The 24,936-nt window shown below is 44.1% G+C and overlaps 1 protein-coding gene across 14 annotated transcripts in view; it reads left to right on the forward strand.

Annotated features, from left to right (window-relative positions):
- Positions 1-24,936, forward strand: part of PKNOX2 (PBX/knotted 1 homeobox 2) — a 3,737,380-nt gene that overhangs the window by 1,933,919 nt on the left and 1,778,525 nt on the right. The gene's annotated exons all lie outside the window — the stretch shown is intronic.

The raw sequence follows: 24,936 nt of genomic DNA on the forward strand, positions 1-24,936 counted from the left end.
CCATCACAGGAAGTATTCCATCAAGGAGCCACAAGCAAACGAATGAGACTATAACTAATTGAACTGAATGTCATTGGAATATGAATTAATTTTCCAAGAAATACATACAGGAATTAAAGACAAAGAAGAAAAGAAGTTTCTTTTAACTGTATTATAAATAGTGTAATAAATAAGACACTGAATGAACTAAGACATTTTGTTACCTCCATTCTCGTGACCTACAGCTCAATCATTTCACAGTTTCACTTTAATACTCATTTTCCAGACAGGTGATGTGGACCATCTATTTAGGTTTCAGAACTGATTTGGGGTGATTCTGTCACGTCCGCTGTGAATCTTGTAGATTTGAGTGAAGCACAAGGGTTCCACCTCCAGACGTCCCCGGCTCTGGTTATAGAAACACAGAGTACCAGGGCAATCAGGCGAGGGAAAAGGAATAAGAAGGGTACAGCGGGGATTGGGGGTTCTGCAAGAAAAGAAAATGAGAAAACATATACAAATCAACCTACTCTCATTCAGGTCTCACTATTGGCATATGACTGATGTGTCACCTCAGACATACTGCTACACCTGGAGTGTAACCAACGACAAACCAACAACGAGAGGATCATCCCCCTTCAATACCAATTAGGAAAAAGAACAGTCTCGTCTCCCTCTCTTCCCCTGTCTGCCTCCCCAAGTTTAATTTGCACTACTGAGCGTTTCCTTGATTCCTGCTCAATGGCCTGCCTTCCCCAGTGCAACCTCCAGCATTATTTTCATGTAGAGATTCAGAGTTTCAAGACTGACGTGAGCAAAGGCAAGACTAGCGTGAGCAAAGGCGAGACTAACGTGAGCAAACCAAATGTCTTGCAACCCTAATACCTAACACTCGTTCTCGCAGCACTTCAGAGCCAGCGCTTCCGCTCCCAAATAATAATTAAACGGTAAAACAAATGTCTCGCATTCAAGTATACAGTACTGAACGGGCCGCCCCTCTCGGGTTCCTGTGATACCTGTATCCGTCCGGACTTCCCTTGGCGGCGGTTTCGTAGTCCGTTTCGTGAATCAGTTCTCCGAACCTCTCCACAATCCTGAGGCTTTGAACGCGGTGACGCTACTTCAGCATCCCGCTTTGGATTTCTGGGATTACCACGGCGGCGGTCTCGAAGTCCGCTGTGAAGCAGTTCTCTCCGCACCTCTTTCAGTCCTGAAGTTTTAGAACGCGGCGACGCTTACTTCAGCGTCCCGCGTTGAAGTTCCGGGATTACCACGGCTGAATACCAGATCCCATCGATGTCGTGTACGCTAGCACCAGCGTCTTCCTCGCTCTGCGATGGGCGTCTGCACCAACGTGAATCTAAATTCCAGAATTACGCGCCTCGATTGGCTCTTGACGCGCGTATTTACCCGCTTAGGCCCCTCCTTGGCCCCTCCTCCGTGCAGCCGGGGATTCTGGTTATGGTAGTCTTCTTCCGACTGTATCCTCTGTAGGCGCCCTTGATCAGCGCCTGACAGTATGCCCCCCTTCCGTGCGCCTCCTAGGACCAGGCTTGTCCGGGAAACGGGCGTGGAACGAACGCACTGCCTCTGGAGCGTGGACGTCCGAAGCCGGGACCCAGGAATCCTCCGAAGCCGAGTAGCCCTTCCAGGCCAGGAGGTACCACAGCCGACCCCTCCGATAGCGTGAATCCAACACCCTTCGCACTTCGTATTCCACATGGCCGTCTCTGCAAACCGGTGGGGCAGCCACCCTTCGAGCCCCCCACGCCGGCTTTAACAAGCTGCAGTGGAACACCGGATGGATGCGCAAAGAGGCGGGCAACGACAATCTATAAGCCACAGAGCCCACGCGGCGAACCACGGGATATGGACCTATGAATCGTGGATGGAAAACACTGCGCAACTTGAACCGGAGGTATTTCGTAGACAACCACACTCGTTCGCCTGGTTGATACACCGGTCCTTCCTGCCTGCGGCGGTCCGCCCAGGCCTTGTACACGCCTTTAGCCCTCTCCAGAGCCGTCTTCAGGCGCTCGTGCAGTTTCCCCAGAACCCGCAGCTGGGCAGCCAGGGCCGGCTGGTCTTGTGTTTCCGTGGGGAAGGACAAAGGAAGGACCTTGGCATAATATCCGTAGTTAGCCCGAAAGGGTGATTCTTTGATGGAACTATGCCACGCATTGTTATAAGAGATTTCAGCCAGCCATAGCATCGACACCCACAACGCGCTTGCTTCCTTGGAGTAGCACCTAAGATACGTTTTGAGCGTTTGATTGAGACGCTCGGTCTGACCGTCCGTCTGTGGGTGGAAGCTGGTGGACGTGGCCACCTCTACTTGCAGCGTCGTGCACCATGTTTTCCAAAACCGCGCGATGAACTGCGGGCCTCTGTCTGACACAATCACTCTTGGAAATCCATGAAGTCGTACCACATGCGACAACAACAGCTGGGCGGTCTGACTGGCCGAGGGTAGGTTTTTGCACGGTACGAAATGGCCCATCTTTGTGAGGCTGTCCACCACAACCATGATCGCATTGCATCCCTGGTCCATTGGCAGGCCCACCACGAAATCCATGCTGATGTTTTGCCAGGGTCCTGCGGGAGTCGGCATCGGGACCAATTTGCCTTTGGCTTTCGAGCGGTCTCCCTTGGCTCGTGCGCACACGTCGCACTGTTGTATCCATCGTCGGACGTCCTCCTTCATGCGTTCCCACCAAAAGTGGCGTTGTAGCAGCTGAAGAGTTTTTATGCACCCGGGGTGACCCACTATCAGTGACTCATGACACCACACGAAAGCCTGGTGCTGCAGCGCCACTGACGGAATGAACAGACGTCCGCGGAAAAAAGGCAATCCTCCTTTCATGAGCCGGTCCACCCCCTGTTCCTCCCAGTGAAGCCATTGCATCACGGTGTGGTGTGTTCTTACAGAGGTCAAAAACGTGTCTGCCCTGATAACACATATCACTTTCTCCGGGGGGATGATGGCCTCGGTGACTTCCCTGCGTGGCACATGTTCTCCGTCTTGTCGGGACAGCGAATCTGCTTTTTTGTTTTCCGAACCAGGTCAGAAAGTTATGACAAAGTCAAAGCCAGCAAAAAACAGCATCCAGCGCATCTGTCTTTGCGTGAGATGCCTAGCAGTTTTTAGATATTGCAAATTCCGGTGGTCGGTGTATACAGTTACCGGATGTTTGGCCCCCCACAGGTAGTGTCTCCATTCCTGAAACGCCTTTCTAATTGCTAGTAACTCCTTTTCAGCTATGGTGTAGTTTGCTTCAGCCGGTGTTAATTTCCTCGATAGAAAGGCTACGGGATGCAGCTGTCCTGACTGTTCCTCACGTTGTGAGAGCACCGCCCCCACCGCAATGTCAGAAGCGTCTGCCTCCACTACGAAAGGTGCTTCGGATCGGGGATGGTGTAGGATCGGAGCGGTAGTGAACGCTTGTTTTAGCTCTCAGAACGCCCGCATAGCTTCCTGAGTCCATGAAAACGGGTGTCCTTTTCTCAACAAACGAGTAAGAGGAGAGACGAGCTGTGAGAAGTGAGAGATGAATCTCCTATAATAATTAGAAAAGCCCAGAAAACACTGTACATCTCTAACTGTTTTAGGGGTAGGCCACTCTTGTACTGCAGACACTTTTCTCTCAGCCATACTCAATCCAGAAGGACTTAAAATCACTCCCAGGAATTCCACCCTCTCGACATGAAATTCGCACTTGCTCAATTTGCAAAACAAATTGTTCTCTCTCAGCTTGTGCAAGATTTGTGACACGTGTGTGCTGTGAGCTCTGGGATCCTTAGAATGAATCAGGATATCATCTATGTAGACCACTGTGGTTTTATCTATGTGCTCCTTGAGTACATCATCCAGAAAGTATTGGAAAGCCGCTGGGGCGTTACACAGCCCGAACGGCATTACCCTGTATTCAAAAAGGCCATATCGCGTCTTGAACGCCGTCTTCCACTCATCTCCCTCCCTTATCCGAACCAGGTGATAGGCCCCTCTCAAGTCCAGTCGGGTGTAAATGGTTGCCTCCTTCACCTGGTCCAGCAAGACAGGGATGAGTGGAAGAGGGTAACGGTTCCGTACCGTGTTCTTATTCAAAACGCGATAATCGATGCATGTCCTCAAGTCGCCGTTAGCTTTCTTGATAAAGAAAAGGGGCGAAGCGGCGGGAGAACGGGAGGGCCTGATGAACCCTATGTCTACATAATGTTCTAAGTATTGTCGCAGATGTTCTGTCTCTGGTTCAGACAAGGCATACACTCTACAAGAAGGCATGAGCGCCCCAGGGATCAGGTCTATTTGGCAGTCGTAAACGCGGTGTGGTGGCAGGTGTTCTGCTTTGCTCTCGCTAAACACTTCCCTATACTTGTCATATACTGCGGGAAGGACTGTTTCTTTCTCTGCAGCAGTGAGAAGGTGATACCCCTGGGTGAGTGCAAGAAGATGGGTTCGGTGAGCGTTCGCACACTCCTCTTTGCAGTATTCGGTTTCAAACCCCACCGTTTTCTTTTTCCAATCTATCGTGGGATTATGGGTTGTTAACCAAGGCATTCCTAATATTACCTCATACTGGGGTGCCTCAATGATGTTGAAAGCTACCTCCTCCACATGATCCCAAAGAGATCCAGGTTTGGTCAGGGTCAAAGGTTCAGTGACTTCCGTGATGGGCCCTGATTTAAGTGGCTTTCCATCGACTGCCCATACCGTTTCCGGACTCGTTCTCGGAATGCGCCTCAACCCTAGCCGCTTCACCAACCCGCTATCCACGAAATTCCCTGTGGCCCCGGAGTCAACCATCACTCTGATCTCATGTTCTTGCGGTCCCACCATTAGGCGCATGGTTAACATAACGTGGGCTTCAGATGCGACCGAGTCTATTATCGCCAGAGAAGGCAACTGAAGCGCACGGATTTCAGGTCTCGTGAACCCCTCTTCTGTAGGCCGAGTGTCTGGGATAGATGCCTGCAACGCGGCTACCACCACTTTCTTCACCCCGGCATACCCGCTCTTTTTGGGTTTTACAGGGCACTCCCGGACATAGTGCCCCTTTTTTCCGCAGTACATGCATAATCCTGCACTTCTGCTGGTTTCTCTTTCGGCCCTAGACAACGGGGCCCGGATTGCACCCACCTCCATAGGTTCGGCCTGGCCAGACGAAGCGGTCCTGGCGTTTCCGGATCCTCTCTCAGTTTTATCGACCGGGACGTCCACCCTCTCTCCCTTACGTTCGGACAATCTGTGATCTAGCCTTAACGTGAGGTTCATCAAATCTGTGTACGTGGAGGGCTGAGGGTCTATTTGAGCCAGCACATCCTTCATGTCGTCTCTTAAACCCTGGTAATAGAGGGACATTCTTTTTTCCTCTGGCCACCCTCGAATGGTTAGAAGGAAAGGAAGCGGGTTTGCACGAGAAGTGCAAGGCTATTTGCGTCAGAAATGTTTGGATCTTGAGAGGATCCCCCGAGAACCTCTCCGGGCTAGCCAGGGGAATGGGAGGTGACACATTCACCTGTATAGGGGCCGAAGATGGCGTGGCGTCAAATGGATTCCTACCCTGTCTATCCACCCTTTCTTTCAGGGCGGCCGTTTCAGCCTTTGAGGCAGCCAGTTCCTGCTGCATCAACAGCAAGGCCTGCAGCACGTCGTCTAACGAGGCCATACTTGTGCTTTACTCGAACCCCAAGAATGAATATCGTGGGCGCGTAATTCTGTCACGTCCGCTGTGAATCTTGTAGATTTGAGTGAAGCACAAGGGTTCCACCTCCAGACGTCCCCGGCTCTGGTTATAGAAACACAGAGTACCAGGGCAATCAGGCGAGGGAAAAGGAATAGGAAGGGTACAGCGGGGATTGGGGGTTCTGCAAGAAAAGAAAATGAGAAAACATATACAAATCAACCTACTCTCATTCAGGTCTCACTATTGGCATATGACTGATGTGTCACCTCAGACATACTGCTACACCTGCAGTGTAACCAACGACAAACCAACGAGAGGATCATCTCCCTTCAATACCAATTAGGAAAAAAAACAGTCTCGTCTCCCTCTCTTTCCCCTGTCTGCCTCCCCAAGTTTAATTTGCACTACTGAGCGTTTCCTTGATTCCTGCTCAATGGCCTGCCTTCCCCAGTGCAACCTCCAGCATTATTTTCATGTAGAGATTCAGAGTTTCAAGACTGACGTGAGCGAAGGCAAGACTAGCGTGAGCAAAGGCAAGACTAACGTGAGCAAACCAAATGTCTTGCAACCCTAATACCTAACACTCGTTCTCGCAGCACTTCAGAGTTAGTGCTTCCGCTCCCAAATAATAATTAAATGGTAAAACAAATGTCTCGCATTCAAGTATACAGTACTGAACGGGGCCGCCCCTCTCGGGTTCCTGTGATACCTGTATCCGTCCGGACTTCCCTTGGCGGCGGTTTCGTAGTCCGTTTCGTGAATCAGTTCTCCGAACCTCTCCACAATCCTGAGGCTTTGAACGCGGTGACGCTACTTCAGCGTCCCGCTTTGGATTTCTGGGATTACCACGGCGGCGGTCTCGAAGTCCGCTGTGAAACAGTTCTCTCCGCACCTCTCCCCAGTCCTGAAGTTTTAGAACGCGGCGACGCTTACTTCAGCGTCCCGCGTTGAAGTTCCGGGAGTACCACGGTTGAATACCAGATCCCATCAATGTCGTGTACGCTAGCACCAGCGTCTTCCTCGCTCTGCGATGGGCGTCTGCACCAACGTGAATCCAAATTCCAGAATTACGTGCCTCGATTGGCTCTTGACGCGCGTATTTACCCGCTTAGGCCCCTCCTTGGCCCCTCCTCCGTGCAGCCGGGGATTCTGGTTGTGGTAGTCTTCTTCCGACTGTATCCTCTGTAGGCGCCCTTGATCAGCGCCTGACAGATTCTCTTTCAATTATGATTTTCTGTCTGTAGTGCAGACACAGCCTTTGTACTAGGTGATAGCTATCAGAGAAGTAGCAATAGTGCTAGCTCAAATCAGAAGTATCCAAAACAAGGACACAATAAAGCATGAGATCTCAGGACCTGGCTGTCATCAGCCTTCCTGAGCAGTCATCAGGTTGAGAAAAAAGAGCAGCCCTGCTTAGAAACGTTGAGACCATTAACAAGAGAAACCTATGACCTTACTCCTAGCATCAAGCCTATGTTGTGGCTCAGGAAGAGCTAATTGAAATCTCTTCGCTAAAATGAACCTCACAGAATTTCTTTGGGTAGCCTTTTCTCTATTCTCCCTGACTTCAGTTCTAGGTCTCTACCCTCCATCCACAAGTATGCAGTCAAAACACATCCAAGCTGTATCTACTCTCCATCATGTTATGCAAAATACATGCCACTGGTCCATGCACTTAGACCTTCATCACTTGAGGAATCTTACTGCTACATACTTGCTATATGCCCACCGCACATGCATGCACAAGGAATGCCAGTGCAAAGATCTAGGGGTCACAAAGAATCCCTCTTTGGGCAATCTAAGACAATCAATCTGGAGCCTCCATCAACTCCATATCTGCTCATCGGAGCCTTCATATAATCTTGAGCTCCCCTTTGCTGCTCTATATGTGGCCTCAAGAGGATGCAGTATCTGAAGGTTGGCAGCATAAGAAGCATGAATAACAGCCTTTTACAATAGGGATTTCCTGATACATGTGGCCTAGACTCACATAGCTGTCCTCCAGCTCAGTGTCGTCTTCCTTCTCTTCCATGTCCTTCTGTTCCTCTGGGCATTTGTCCTCCTCCCAGTCCTGATCCAAGTCCTCTTTTTCTGGGGTGTTTTGGTTCTTCTGATCTTCATCCTGGCCCTGGTCTAGTTATTTCAATTCATTCTGGAACTGTTTTCCTGACTCTGGTGTTCCTGGTTTCATGACTGGCTAAATAAAGACCTCCTCCACACTATTTATCCACCCTTTGATCAAATTGTACATCATCTCAACTATTTAGCATGTGGTCAGTTAAACATCAGAGATTATTCACTATTTTGCTGGCTGACGGTTATTAGCTACTTCCTTTTATACAGCTTTACAAACACACACACTTCACTGTGTTAGAGCCCCTGATATGGAGGCCATTGTATTTTTCAGTAGTATCCACAACAAACCGTGGTTGTTCATCGAGTGCACATTGAAGCAGCGATTGAAAACAAAGACTGATGTTAAACATTTCTGCAAGTTGGGATAAACAATCGACTGACAGCGGAAGAAGTACACATATATTATATAGCACATCCAGCTGTATCTTCCCAAAAAAATGAAAGGAGTAGGGCCACGTGCACTGTGCCAAAAATAATCAACATAATAACAAGCATTGGCAAAGCTAATTTGTCTCGTCTATTGGCTTTGTCAATGTTTTTTTAGCCATGTTGCACAACAGGGCACCCACCTTGCAACACAGCTAAAAGTAAAGGAAAAAAGCTTCATGACTAGGCACCCATTTGATTTTGTAGGCGCATGCATATGTCATCAAGTATGTGCGCACCTATAAATTGACGTGGCCATGCTGCACAGTATCACCAAAAGGCACTGATATAGCCAATAGGTCCCAAAGGCGAGACCTACTGGCTTTGCCAGTGCTTGTTTTGACTGGATTCAGAGTTCATTTACAACAATGTACACTCCCTTCCACCTTTCCATTTTAATGAAAGGCATTAAAAAATAGTTTTACTGGCATTCCCAAATTAGTTTGAAATCATTTGGAATCACATTAGGCAGGTTCTGGTGCATCAATTGGACAGTTTTTTTATTCAGTGGGGGATTGATCGGAATCGGAGAGATACAGGCCTGAATAACTCCCTTTCCTACCACCCACTGATGGCACATGGTTAGCACATCTTTAAAGTGTGTCAAGGCCCACATGAGAGCACTGCTTGTACATAGCGCCTATGCTTTCCGTCTTTTTTTTTTTAAAACTGTGACAAGAGTTAATTTCCAACTTTGGGGGTCTCTCTGGCACCTTTTGATTTTAATGAAAAGGTAGGAACCTTTGTTTCACTGGAAAGAATTTGATTTCCAAATTATATTGACATCTTTAGGAGTTGCCTTTGCTACGTTCTGATGAAACGATTAGGTTTTTGATTCACATGGTGGGAGCCTGGTGAGAGTCGGACAGACTAACTTCTGGAAAACACAATTTCCCACTAATATTTGAAGAAGTATTAGATAGTGTTTGAGTAGTGCACCATTAAGGTGCGCCAGAGTACATAGAGGAGCCTTGTATGTTTGCATCGGTTTGGACCTATTTGGGCAAGGACAAGGCATGGGGACACAGGAGGCTGGCAGTTTTGATTCATGCCTGGTTGATAAGGCCCCACATGTCGCATATTAGGGCCTATTCACAAACATAATTTTGTAGTACGTTTAGTAGTACTGTAATAATTCTACTAACCTGTTACAAAATGCTATTCGCAAACCCACATGTAAAGGTCTATGCCTCCATCTCCTATTTTATATGTGCAGAGATCTCTGCACAGAGAGAGATATGCGTTTTATTAGTAAATGTGAGAGGGATTAAGGCAGTAGCTTGAAAATGGGGGAATAAGTACTACTAAATGGGAGGGGTTATGGGAGGCGTAAGTAGGGGTTTGCGGAGGATTAAGGAGGGGTTTGTGGGGGGCATACTCCCACCCACAAAAGAGTAAGCTCATTTCAATTCACAAACTGTACTCTATTATTGCTAAAAACTGTTGCAAATGTACTCCAGCTCATACAGGAAGTAAGTACAAGACCACACAAGACAACCACTGCACTGCAACACACTCTCCATACTAAATAACAGGGACTTTAAAAAAAATCCCATAGAAACTGAATTAATTTAATTTATTTTAACTTTTTTTAAATACAAGTACAATTGATTTATTGTTAAAATATATAAGAACTAAATTAACTTAACTTATTTTAACTTTTTAAATTAATTTAATGTAAAATGAATATTTATAAATAAAACATAGTTAGTTCAATATAAAATGTATATTTATAAATAAAACATAATTAGTTCAATATAAGATACGTTCATAACCTTTTTTAAATTTTAACTTTAATATATTTAAAAAAATCTATTAATTTAGATTAAGTATTACAGATCTTTTATTAATTTTACTACAAAATAAATCTAAATTGTATACCTTAAACGTGATTTTCTTTAAATCTCATGAAAATAATTTTAATTTATTAAATTAAAAATGATTAGAAATTGAATTCAATATTAAGTTAATGCCATAGCATTTTTTATTTTGTTATACATTTAAAATAAGTCTTTAACCCTATTAAAGGTGAATAGCCTATAGTAGTAAATTTACAGCAAAGTGTAATATTCAACTTACCCATGTAGATTTATTCACATGTATGTGTACCTTTGTGAATAGCCCCCATACTGTTTATCTTACATGGTATATTCTGCATACTGTAGAAATTAAACGTGTTCCTTTGGCATTTTCCCATTAACATCCTCATTTCAGTTGTCACTCGATGATCGTGAGCAATATGATGAACTACTCACCTAGATTTAAAATTATGCTTAATACATATTTAGTTCTGGCTGACTTGCCTGTTGGGTCGATTATGTGGATCGACCATCATGATGACACTAAAGGCCTCATTAGGATGTCGGTTGGAAAGCCTCCAACCACAGGTCGGAGGCTTTCCAACCAACATCCCTGGTTTGACTTACGACCGCCTAATTACAATGTAGGCGGTCAGAAGTCAAACTAGCCAGTCATTCCAGCTGGCTTCCGATGGCCTCAGGGAGCCCGTCGGCCAGCCGGAAACTGCAACATAATTCCTACGGATGGCGTCTCCGCCGTGGGGATTATGATGTCAGTTTCGGACAGGCTTTCCATGTCGGGCTTTCTGACAATGAAAACCTGTTGTAAAGTGACTTTGGGGGCCCCTAGCAGGGCCTCGCTCTCCCTGCAGCCTCCAGTTGGGGGCCAAGGGGGCACCTATAGCGCCCCTCTGTAAATCCCTGAACCATATGGCAGGCACCGTGTGCCTGCCGCACGGTGCAGGGATTTACACAAAAACCCATTATTCTATGGGAGCTTGTGCTGCGGGCGGAAACCGCCTGCAGCACAAGCTCCCATAGAGAAATGGGAGTTTGCCGCCACACCAGGTGCGGTCGCATTGTAATAGTGTGTTCGGAACCGCTGACCAATGGTCGGTCGGCTCCCACACCGAAACGGTGTTAGGCAGACTCAAGTCCGCCCAACAGCGTAAATAGGGCCTTAGTCACACTCAAGCAACACCTGGTCAGAGGTATCTCAATCTGGTCATGCTATGGTCTGTCTGACCCCTCTATCACTCACTTGTACAGTCCTGTTAAGGATATTATCAAAAGTGGATGTTTAGAGGTGAGTAATACATACGTAATAAATACATTATCTAATTGATAGCTTAGAGCTCTAAATATACCCTAAGCAAAATTGCTTCTAAGGAGATTATTTGGACTGGACAGAGCTTAACTCTTTTGAGCACATACCTCAATTTTTGCCATCTCTGTTACTGAACTAACCCCCAGTATTCTATTTTCTTGCCATGCATACAGACATTATGAAATCTGAACCCACAAGGACATAGGGACCATACCAGGAATAGTGAAGTGTTAACAATGTAGGATTAGCCGCTAAGGTGGCAACAGTTTGAGTTTTGTGTGGTTCCCAGAAACCAAGGTCCTTATGTTTATATATAACTCACCCACTTCCATATCCTGAGAATGTGTGCCCTGTAAATGCTATCGATGGGGAAGGACCTAAGAATATGGCATTACTCGTCAACCTGTGGAAATGTGGATTTTCCTGATCGGTTATGTCCCCTATCTTGGACCCCAACGATTCTATATGCATGTTACAAGTACATGTATGTTCCCTCCAGTTCCAGTTTCCAAGACGCAAACATATGTGCGTCCACCATCAACATGTTCTCTGTCAGATCCGCCATCAATGGGCTGGATATTCGAGTATGAAGTATGAAAGGCCACCGACTTTATATGGCTAAGTTACTCTATTTTTACAGTTCAGGCAGAATAGGCCCGATTCTGTCCTCAAAGCCTTTCCCTGCTCTCTGTCTCTGACAGCTTCAGCTTGAGCTCGCATCTGTATCCATGAACTTTGTCCTACTCCCTGTGCAGCTAACGGTGCCTGCCTCGGCCAGTTTCGCCTGCCTGCCAAGAAGCTGTATTTCACCTTCGAATTATCTACTTTGCTTTTCAGCCGATGCATTCCTGTCTAGTGATTTAGGCAAACATTTCCTTTAGCTCCAAGCAAAGGACTCGGCCTTTCCGTCCTCATGCAAGTAATTCATAGCCCTGTCACCATGGAATATTCCCATCCTCTCGCATTCAGTGTAGACATTTAGACGCTTGTACACACGCACAGTCAGTATAGAATAGATTCTGTCCGAGAGTCCTTCCTTGTGGATAACATAGTTCTCTAAACATAGGATGTTAGATATGATTTGGGATTAGGTTGACTTGACCCCCCAGACTTTTCGTCTCCACATGTAGAGCTAAATGTCAAGTCCCCTTCACCCCCTAGTTGCACGTCAATTACACGTCATGCTGCTGCGCGCGCATCTATGTTAAGTATTATCTTATAGATCCACCTATGTGTGATAATCAGAGCCAATCATGTTTCTTCTTGCTCATTATTACGCCTAGTTTCGATTACGTATTTTACTATGTCATTTCTCTTATCAATTGTTACACCCTCTACATTCGTTTCATTGTAATGTATGACCTATAAAAGTTACTTCTTGTCAATAAAGTATTGTACTTCACTTCCTGAACCCTCGTGGTGACGGAACCTGAAGGCCGCCACTCGAGTCGGCCATTTTGGAATAAAGCCCATTCAGAAAACCTCTTATACCACGGATTCTGCCTCTTATTATTCTGAGCTATTTTACTTTATTTTAGATTCCGTATGAAATTCAGTCTAGGTAAAAGAATATTTACCACATAATGGCGCCCGAATAGGGACACTTTCTCATCTCACGCGCCGGCGGTGCGTTGCAGGCCCGGTCTCCTGCCACAGCTGGACGGACCATAACGCGTACCAACAGGATTTCCTGTAGCTCCCTCCGGTCAAGCGGGGGCGACTGAGGCTGCGATCAACCCAGACGAGGCGGTGAGAAGTGCGAAGTATCCCGACCAGAGCCTAGCTGAGAGAGCAAGATCCGAGGTATACAGAGGCCCACCAGGTTTTCGAAGTCCCGATGTCCAGAGGGTCCGCTGTCCGCAGTCATCGAGTCCCGTCCATTCTCTGAGGCCTTCCGTTTCAAGGAGCTACTCGGTGAGTACCATCGCCGGGGAGGCGTGTTGACGCGCACATAGGTTGTGCCGGTCAAGACGGATTTGGGTACACAAATCCGGTCTGCACTGTTTAGCAGTGTATATGTACTGTTTAGCAGTATATCAAGTATTACGAAGTATCTAGTTATTGTCAAGAATTCTGCTTGGTGATTAGTTATGCAGACTGTCATCATTGTTGGTCATTTTTAAAGGTTAAAATGTTTAATGTTTAATGTTTAAAGTATTTAAATGTCTTGCATATTGTGGTATGAATGATTGTTCATTGTTCACTGTTCATTATTGTGTTTTTTCGTATTAAGTGGGTTCAAGAGTAAGTATCAGATCAGTTGTCAATATGCCGCTCTTCTCGAAGTTAAGACAGATTACTACTAGAAAAGGGGTGCTTGAAGAAGCAGTTCCTATTCCTCCTAGGGACACTCCAGGGCTTTTTATGTATCACAAGCATGGCTTAGATGCCATATTATTTCTTGATTTATGGGTAGATTATACCAAGGGATTGCCAGAAAGTCAAAGGTGGCCCGCAGCGGGAACCTGGGATGCAGAGTGCATCATGAAAGTGGAGGAAGAGTTATGGAAAAGAAAGGTCAGACAGTCACAGAAAGACGCTGTTGAGTTATGGCGTAAAGAATCTCATAGACGTACAGAAAAAGCACGTAGACAAGAAGAGAGGAGTAAAGAAAGTTCAAAGGAAGTTCAAGAAAATCTATTAATTGAGGAGGGTATCCGAATGAAATCAGAACAAGTAGATAGACAAAGAAATGCTCTTATGAATGGTATGTATCCCCTTCTAGCCGAAGGACTACCTAAGGCTGTTCCAGAAATGCCAAAAGACTTGCCACCCCCATTATTTCCAATTAAGGTACATCCTAAAGGGCATCCCAGAACCGCAGAAGATGTTTTTCTTTCCTCATATCTAGACGACGCAGCTCCCGAGTATGCCAACCCCGCACCACATAGACCGTCTGGCGGAGGGATTCAACGTCAGGATCAGGTATCTGTTCCTGTGCAAGTCCCGACACAAGCTCCGGCAAGCACATCTGTTTCCGCATCTGTTTCCGCAATCGATTCTACAGTGGTATCGACACCTATAGTTGCTGTGTCACGTTCGACGAATCCATTCACACCCGACGCCCCAGATGGGGCCACGGGAGGTGCTAGCAATACTTTTACGCCACCTAGAATAAATAAACTTGTTTTTCAAGAGTCAACGCATTCACGTACACCCAAATTCGTAAGTGAACGTGCGCTTAAGGAACTCCTTATAGATTGTAGATATGACCCGGTGGTCGGTAAAGAGGACGAAATGGTCCTGGCATCATTACGTATCAGACGAGCCGCAGAGTATTTAGCGAGGTTACCAGGAATGACTACGCATCTAGATAAAATATATCATTTTGTTCAAACAGGGCGAGATCCAGAATGTATTAACAGAGCTATGGAATTCCAGAAAGTAGAGATACAGGGGGAACTGTTACGTTTCCTCATAAACTGTATGATCAGAAATCAAGACCGACCAGGGGTAGACCCGAATGCAATGCTTATTCTTACAAGATGGAGCCAGAATATATCAGAAGGGAGACACGATAAGCAAAACTGTATAATAGCCATGTGCCGAAAAATCCGTAAAGAAATAGAACGTATTCATGAAGAAAGATTGGAAACAGACGAGTTCGAGCAAGATGAAGTGTCCGAATCAGGGAATTCCGCAAGACAGTCAGAGACCATAGCCTACGTAGGCAGAGGAAGATCCTGTAATAATACTAGATGCTTTTCTGATCCCATACACTCTGTATGTCCAAATAGTAGCAGAACGTATCCGACGCCTGTAATAAATCTGAAGTCTCCTGAACATTTGTTTCAAGCCGCAGATAAAATACTACGAGAACGAAGGGGTTACCACCTCCTCGATTCCATGGATGAGAAAGAATTAGCCAGATCAGCCGTTCACTGGATTGACAGTCCTGAAAAATACGGTGATGAGACCGTAGCACACACGTTTTTTAACCTCAGAGCAGATGAACAACGTTTAGCTGGAATCTATATGATTCAGCAACTCCTTATATTATATAAGAGCCAACATGCTGACCCTGGTCCTTTACCTAATATATTAACGGAACTACTCGCGAAAAGATGGAGAGGTTCTAGTAACAAGTTAATTAAAGAAATACTAGTGTCACGTAAACAGTATGTCCTTTTTGTAAGTCCGGATTCATTCTCGCTGTCCCGCAAAGAAAGAATGCCGTATTATATGGATAGACAAAATCCCTTACGAGAAGTGCACCCAATAAAAGGCGAAGACAATCAGTTTCACCGTGTATTTGTATACACACCCATAACAAAAATTGAATTGTTAGAAATGAAGAAAGTAGTACCCAGTCATGACAAAGACCCAGCGGGTTTCCACCGAGAAATTAAGGACATGTTACTGATGGGAGAGTATACCTATCCTGATATTATGACGATATTAAAGGTGCTCTTGCCTGCTGGCATTTATGAAAAACTGAAAGAAAAAGAGTGGGAAGTGGGCGACCAAAAGATAGATTGGACAGCATTAGAAACGGAAGAAAAGGCCCGAACTGCAGGTTCAGGGCTCGGGGATAAAGTTAAAGCATTACCAGGTTTACTAGTACAAGTACTGCCACGTTTATTAACTACGAAAAAGGAAGATTGGGGTGCAATCACAGCCTGTAAACAAAAGCATGATGAAGACACAAGTGATTATTATGCCCGTTTTGAAAAATGTTTTGGAATAAATAGTGGTATAAAAACAAGTAGTGAGTCGTATCCACATTTATTTGTGACAAAATTAGTAGAAAATGCATTACCTCCAGTAAAGAATAGAATATTGAAATTCGAGAGTACCTGGCAAAGTAACACTCCGTCACAAATGCTACAAATGTTACAGTATCATCACAATAGAATTAGAGATGAACAAGAGCACGAACAGAGACGTATGAAAGATACAAAAATGAAAATGCTAGTGTCTCAGACAGTACCAGCTGAAGGACATAAAAAGGGTATGATACATTCCGATTCAGCAGGACCGGTAAAAGGGACATGCAATTATTGCAAAAAGCCAGGTCATTACGTACACGATTGTCCAGTTTTAAAACATAATATCGCCATAGGTAAAACACAAGAAAGACAACGGCCACTCAGACAAGATCAGAATGAACAAGGAGCTATGCAGCATGCCCAGGCCATGCCAGCCGCACAACAGCCAATACAGTTTGTGCCAGCTGCACCACCGTTGCCTGCTACTGCCACACAAACCACAACACGACAAATGTATCAGACCGCACAGTATGAATACCCTGAGTATCAGCGTTACGCATGAGCCAGCCTAGAGAGGGAAGTTGACTTACCCCTTATCGAGATTCCTGTAGATCAAGAAGGACCTTATGTACATAGTGAATTGTTAGGTCAAGATAGAAAATTCTTACTCGATACAGGGGCAAGTCGAACAACTATAAAACGTAGTGAAGTTCCAGGGGCACCCCTCTCAGGCTCTCAGAATATCTCCCTTGGTTTTTCAGGAAAACCTATTGTTAATGAAGTATCACAGCCTCTTCCACTTACGATAGGACCTTTGACACGAACTACAGATTTATTGCTTACTAAATCATGCCCAGAAAATCTGTTAGGAATTAAAACTCTGAAAGCCCTAGGAGCCATAATATGTTGTTCTCCGGAAGGAGTAAGGTTGTTTTTACGCGATTTTAAAGGTCACTATGTGTCTAGAGACATGGATCCCCTACTACAGACTTTACCTACACATCTATGGGCACAAGGCCCTACTGATGTTGGTTGTATGAATATTACACCATATCGAGTCACACTCAAGGCAGGAGTGGTACTACCACGAATGCGACAATACAAGTTACCGCAAGATGCTGTAGTGGCTTTGCTGAAAATCATTGATGAGCTAATTGCCCAAGGAGTAGTTGTAGAAACAGACTCCAATGTGTGTAATTCACCGATAATTCCGATTCTTAAACGAACTGATCCTACTGCTCCGCCAGTATACCGATTGGTTATTGATTTGCGTGAACTAAACAAGTGCATTGTGCCACAATTTCCTGTGGTCCCCGATATATCATCATTATTGACAGCAATTGATTCCGAAGCAACATTCTTTACTGTAATTGATCTCAAGAATGCCTTTTTCAGCGTCCCCATAGATCCGGAAAGCCAATATTTGTTCGGATTCAGTTTCAATGGGCGCAGTTTTAAATTCTCACGCGCTCCCCAAGGATTCACAGAAAGTCCCAGCATCTACAGCCAAGCACTGAAACGAGAACTTGACAGTATCCACATGCCAGTCAATACTGCACTACTTCAATATGTCGATGATCTACTGATCACCGCGAGAAGCGAATCCGAATGTGAAAAGGCTTCTCTGACAGTTTTACATTTTCTAGCCGACAAGGGGCACAAGGTGTCTCCTTCTAAGCTGCAATTCTGTGTCCAGCGAGTTATTTATCTTGGTCACTCGCTGTCCAAGGAGGGAAGGCAGCTTACACCAGATCGCATCCAGTTAATTGCTAACATGTCAATACCCCAGACACAAAAGGAGGTGCGGGCTTTCATAGGCCTCACTTCATATTGTAGGCAGTGGATCCCTCAATATGCATTCCTAGCAAAACCACTCATTCAGTTAACCACACAGGAGGCAGCCACATCGACTGTTCTCCCTTGGACTCAGGAACATACACAAGCTTTTGAAAGCTTAAAGAAAGCTTTATGTCAAGCACCTGTTTTAGCAACACCATGTTATAGCAAACATTTTACACTCTTTGTTACAGAACGCGAAGGTACTGCCTTGTCAGTACTCACTCAGGAACAAGCAGGATCACGCAAGCCATGCGCTTATTTTTCCAGTACATTAGATCCCGTAGCTCAGGCTTTGCCTGCGTGCCTGAAATCAGTGGCAGCAACAGCTTTAGCAATCAGACAGAGCGATGCCATAGTGTTAGGACATCCATTGACAGTACAAGTACCACATGCAGTAGAGGTTCTTGTGAACCGAACGCAAACACAACACTTGACCATAGCAAGACTTACCGGTTATGAACTGACATTGTTTCAGCCACACATAGAGATCCGACGTTGTAATACATTGAATCCTGCTACACTGTTACCTGTAATTGGAACAGACCCACTAGCTCATGATTGTGTTGAGATTATTGAAATAAAGACGAAACCTAGACAAGACTTGACAGACGTTCCATTGTTAGATCCAGACCTGACGTTGTATGTAGACGGATCGTGCATGAGAACAAGTACAGGAGATTTAGTGGCCGCGTATGCAGTCACAACAGACACTGAAGTTATTGAGACAAACTGTATAGATACTTTGTCAGCCCAAGCAGCAGAACTTATTGCTCTAACACAAGCCTGTATTCAAGCCACAAATAAGAAAGTTAATGTATACACTGACTCACGTTATGCATTCGGAGTTGTACACGACTTCGGCGTGCTGTGGCGAGAGAGAGGTTATTTAACTTCCCATGGTGCCCACATCCAGCACGGTCCCCTCATTCATGCCTTGTTAGACGCAATACATCTACCCACTGCTATATCGATTATGAAATGTAAAGCACACACGAAGGTTACTGATATCATTTCTCAAGGCAATGATTTAGCTGACAGAACAGCTAAACAGACTGCTCAGACTCGCACATTCGACATGACAAAGCCAATAGTTCAGACACCAACACAGTGTATGACAATTAAGGATCCCGCACTTGACGTAATTGACATACAGACACATGCTACTGCAGAAGAATTAAAAAAATGGACTGAACTAGGAGGGATCCAGACAGATCAAGGATGGATGACGAAGGAGAAATCTGTATGGTTTCTTCCTGACTCTATGGTCCAAGCCATTATAGCTACAATTCACAGTCCGGCGCATTTAGGGGAGAAAGCTATGCTAGATAGCATTCAACACATTTGGTTCAATAAACATTTACGAGCAGCAGCTAAACAAAAAGTCCGTACCTGTATGATATGTTGTCAGTTCAACCCAGGAAAAAGTGTTCCCGTAGAACAGGGTGGATTTCAGACTCCTGATCATCCTTTTGAAGTACTCCAAATGGATTATATCCAGATGGAACGATGTCGAGGATTTAAATATGTTCTTGTAGTTGTCTGCGCTCTCTCCCGATGGACTGAGGCGTACCCAGTATCAGATTACACGGCCCCGACTACTGCCAAACAGTTAGTTCGAGAATTCTTCCCACGGTACGGTTTACCACGTGTTATATATTCAGATAACGGCCAGCCTTTCTCATCCGAATTAATGAAACATGTCTCACTTTTGTTGGGATATCAGTGGAAATTCCACTGTGTCCGACACCCCGAGGCAGCAGGTCTCGTGGAACGACATAATCAAATTTTGAAAATCAGATTGTCTAAAATATGTAAGGAGAAAGGTGTTGACTGGATAGTAGCCTTACCAGTTGCACTGTTTTACATAAGAATGGTAGCACACTCTCGAACAGGGCTATCCCCGTATGAGGTGATCTTCGGAAGACCACCAAATATGTGGGGGACGCCTATACCACGTAAAATAACTGATGTTAATTGTGATATGCTAACAGATTACTTGGCTTCCTTGATGTCTGCACTACAATCTTGTCGTTCACAGGTGGCTGCAGCCTTTCCTGACAACACTGAGGTGAAACCCCATGACGTTGTTCCGGGTGATCTGGTGTTTGTGAGGAATTTCGACCGCAAGACCCAGTTGGAGCCCAGGTGGAAGGCACCCAAGCTAGTCCTGTTGACCACAAGAACAGCCGTGAAAGTTGAGGGCCGCAAGGGCTGGATACATTCCAGCCACATCAAAAAATTTCATGGACTATCCTCGGATATAGACACTGTGCCCTGCACTCCCTCACAGACTGATTCAAAACTTCCCTTTGTTGAACAGAATGACTCTCAGAACTATAAATTAAAGCTTAGGCCCAAACAGTCGAGCAATTTGATTGTTTAAGTCCTCTCCAAGGTGAAGCGGTTGAATTGTCTCTGACATATATCCCTTGGACCTGAGTAGAGAAAATACCAGAGAAATGCTGAAACGACAGGCGTATTGTAAATCACTGCGTAGCTACTGTATGAGGACATTATTAATTCTGTTTTTATTGAGTCTTTTAATAATTATTACGAGTGTGATTTTGCACATATATCATCCTATTTCTAGACATGTTTATAATGTTGCTGCTGAACATTCTTTTAGTGACCTACCGCCACATGAATTATCTTATAGACTTGCGCTGCGCAATAACACTTTCATTAGTATGTTGCATCATTCCCATCAGACTAGTAATGCCACCAATTGTTGGGTGTGTGGCCGACTCCCTCCCTATCAGAATAACAAAGGAGTTCTGCCTTTCTTTCCACATCCGTTTCACACATAATGGCTCCTGTGGAGCATGGTTTAGCTTACTAAATTCCATAGACCCAGACACAGCAGTTTATCAACAACATTGGATATGGGGAAATCTGAATCTAGTTTTATTCAACGTCTGTCACCCTAATAAGGAGGGTCACCCCAGTAGAACAGGAACTGATCTAGAAAATGAAGTGTATAAATTAGGTAATTTTACACCTAATCTTATGATTCTGAATGTCAAATCCGAAGTTGAAATAATTCTGCCCACCATGTCAGTATTTCCAGTTAAGGGTGAATTATGTGTAAGAAAAGTTGGTTCCATATATATGGGCCATAGCCAATGCGTTACTACAGTAGAATATAGTGATCGAGGTAAATCTTCATTTAGAGCTTCTCGCCATTCTTACTTTATATGTGGTCAGACGGCATATATGCGTCTGCCTCTAGATTGGGATGGTACCTGTTACATAGCATTCCTTTTGCCACCTGTTTTCCTAGCTCCTCCTGATTATTATCGAAATGTTCATTTAGTACACAATAGAAAGCGAAGAGATCTCCCAGTTGTCGATTATACTGAGACGGCATGGGACAAGTATGTAGATTTCAATAAAGGTATCTTTCCCTATATAGGTACAATATCAAATAGTAAGCTGATACGTAGACTAACCAAGACTCTTGAAGCTGTAGTAAACGAGACTATAGCCGCCCTAGGCAATCTGACAGAGGAACAATCAGCGATGAGAATTGTTGTTCTTCAGAATCGTCTTGTTCTTGACGTCATCCTGGCCGATAGGGGCGGAGCTTGCAGGGTCATTGGATCCAGCTGCTGCATATTCATACCAGAAAATTCGCCATCTGTATATAAAGCTATAACACGCCTTCATAAGATTGTGAGCCAGATACACGAGAATCCAGGCACTTGGACGTGGTCCGGGTGGTTTTGGAGTGTGATATCAGCCTGGGGATGGAGAGTTCTATCCTTCCTAGGAATTGGCCTTCTTATGCTCTTCAGTTGCTGTTTATGCCTGCAATGTGGACCAGCGATTTGTGGTCTGTGTGCCACATCGTGCATTCCATATCAAGGTTCTCGTTCAAAATGCCGGAAGAAGAAGGAAGAAGAAATGATGCTCCATGAGCAAATCGATGGAATAATGAAGATTGATATCTCTTGAAGGGCAAGTAGGGGACAAGGAGGGAATGTGGAAATGTGGATTTTCCTGATCGGTTATGTCCCCTATCTTGGACCCCAACGATTCTATATGCATGTTACAAGTACATGTATGTTCCCTCCAGTTCCAGTTTCCAAGACGCAAACATATGTGCGTCCACCATCAACATGTTCTCTGTCAGATCCGCCATCAATGGGCTGGATATTCGAGTATGAAGTATGAAAGGCCACCGACTTTATATGGCTAAGTTACTCTATTTTTACAGTTCAGGCAGAATAGGCCCGATTCTGTCCTCAAAGCCTTTCCCTGCTCTCTGTCTCTGACAGCTTCAGCTTGAGCTCGCATCTGTATCCATGAACTTTGTCCTACTCCCTGTGCAGCTAACGGTGCCTGCCTCGGCCAGTTTCGCCTGCCTGCCAAGAAGCTGTATTTCACCTTCGAATTATCTACTTTGCTTTTCAGCCGATGCATTCCTGTCTAGTGATTTAGGCAAACATTTCCTTTAGCTCCAAGCAAAGGACTCGGCCTTTCCGTCCTCATGCAAGTAATTCATAGCCCTGTCACCATGGAATATTCCCATCCTCTCGCATTCAGTGTAGACATTTAGACGCTTGTACACACGCACAGTCAGTATAGAATAGATTCTGTCCGAGAGTCCTTCCTTGTGGATAACATAGTTCTCTAAACATAGGATGTTAGATATGATTTGGGATTAGGTTGACTTGACCCCCCAGACTTTTCGTCTCCACATGTAGAGCTAAATGTCAAGTCCCCTTCACCCCCTAGTTGCACGTCAATTACACGTCATGCTGCTGCGCGCGCATCTATGTTAAGTATTATCTTATAGATCCACCTATGTGTGATAATCAGAGCCAATCATGTTTCTTCTTGCTCATTATTACGCCTAGTTTCGATTACGTATTTTACTATGTCATTTCTCTTATCAATTGTTACACCCTCTACATTCGTTTCATTGTAATGTATGACCTATAAAAGTTACTTCTTGTCAATAAAGTATTGTACTTCACTTCCTGAACCCTCGTGGTGACGGAACCTGAAGGCCGCCACTCGAGTCGGCCATTTTGGAATAAAGCCCATTCAGAAAACCTCTTATACCACGGATTCTGCCTCTTATTATTCTGAGCTATTTTACTTTATTTTAGATTCCGTATGAAATTCAGTCTAGGTAAAAGAATATTTACCACAAACCCATAGAAATGCTTTTAAAAGTACAATAATATGCCTCCAGCAACCAAATTTTGATTCATTACTTGTTATCACCCTTAAAGTCACGGTCCAACTTTAAGTCTACCCTCTTAGACCTTTTCCGTCTTCCTATGTAAACTAGCTAAAAAATTATAGTGCTTGGTGATTTTAAGCTATAGTTTGGAGACTCTAAAGGTACAGCTGCTATGAAAGTGGCTTCATCTTTAGATTATATTGGTTTTATACAAACCATATGGGTGACCCCCCCATGTGTCATTCAGTGCCTCAACAAAACTCCTACAGGTTGGTCTCACCTTTTTTTGCTCACTTTTTTTCTGAAAAGGTGCACTTTGACAAAGAAACTTGCCAAACCAAAGATTTACCCGATTACAGCTGTAGAATGTTAACCAAAAGCATTATGATTTAGATCCTTTTCAGGGAGGGGCTCAAACAGCTTTCTGGTGGTATTGTTGAGGACACTGGGAGCTATTTTGCCAACTGCTTGCAGCTTTTACTGATAAATATGCTCCAGGTAAAACCTCAAAACAAAACACACCCATTAGATCTCAATTATGGTTTACTGTGGGAACCAAAAATATGCGTTAATGCAAATGAGGAAATAAGATTGAATATTTCTGTAAAAAAATCCAGATGAGCCCATAGTTTCAAATTAAATCTAGCTGAAAATCTGGTAAACAAGCTACAAAGATTCAGTGTAGTGCCTGTCAAATCAATGAAGCCCTTGTTCCACCAAATCGCTCTTTCAAACTTTTGAAGAGCTGGAAACTCCTAAAGCACCTCTTAGTCACTCCGTGGTGGTAGTTAATTGGTGTTATAAAGTCCAAAACTATTTTACAGTCAATACATAACTCATACTTGCCAAACTATTGTTCCTGAGCACAAAAGCACAACAAAGAAATTAGCAACAATGCTATACACTTATGCTTCATTGGGTCATTTTCTGTGTCTCTCAAACATGATTGGATCACTCCACTCTTGAAGACAGACCATGATGAAGCAAGGGTATAATCGATAAATATTGTCCCGTCTCAAATATACCATGGCATCTCAAAGTCTATAAAAGCAACCACCTTACTACTTCAGAATAGCAAAAATAGAAAATTCTGGCATTCTCTGGGACAATCAGGTTTTCGCACATGCTATGTGATTGTTGGATTTGCAGAGGAATAGGGTAGGAAGTTGTTTAAAGTATAATTTTTAAGTAGTTTATTATGGTAATTAAATATTTAGTTGGTGAGAAATTATGTACATTATTTAATTGATTATCTGTTGTGTTAAGAATTTGTTGTGTATTAATTATTTTTTAATTTATTGACAAGTGTATTTAATAAACTTTGTAAAATGTGTTAGATATATACATATATATCTTATTGTTTTTAATTGTATTTATTTCATTTATATACTATCTTAATGCCAGTATTGTTTTATGTAGACATTAATTTATTTTTTGTGGGTATTTTTGTTTTTTGGGTAGTCTGGGATTAGTGTTTTTTAATGTACTTATTTGGATTTTATTAGCTACCTGTTTTATTAACAATGTTATAGTTTTTTGGGTAAAAATGTAAATGTAACTTTTTTATTTATTTAGTATTATTTTTTATTTTGTGTTCGAAGTCCAACACTTTTCCTGATTTTGCTTATTTTTCAGTGGGAATTGTAAATCTAACCCCGCCGGAATACAACACTTTCCTTACTTTTGTTTACATTGGAGCGGAAATGAAAAATATAATCCCTCCAGAGTCCAACATCTTCCTACTGTTGCTTAAATCTTAGTGGGCATAGTTAATCCAACCCTGTGAAGTGCAACACTTTTCCTGATTTTGCTTATATTGGAGTCAATCTAATCCCCCAATGTCTAG

The sequence above is a fragment of the Triturus cristatus genome, chromosome 3_1 (assembly GCF_964204655.1).
Source record: "Triturus cristatus chromosome 3_1, aTriCri1.1, whole genome shotgun sequence".
Taxonomy (NCBI): Eukaryota; Metazoa; Chordata; class Amphibia; order Caudata; family Salamandridae; genus Triturus; species Triturus cristatus.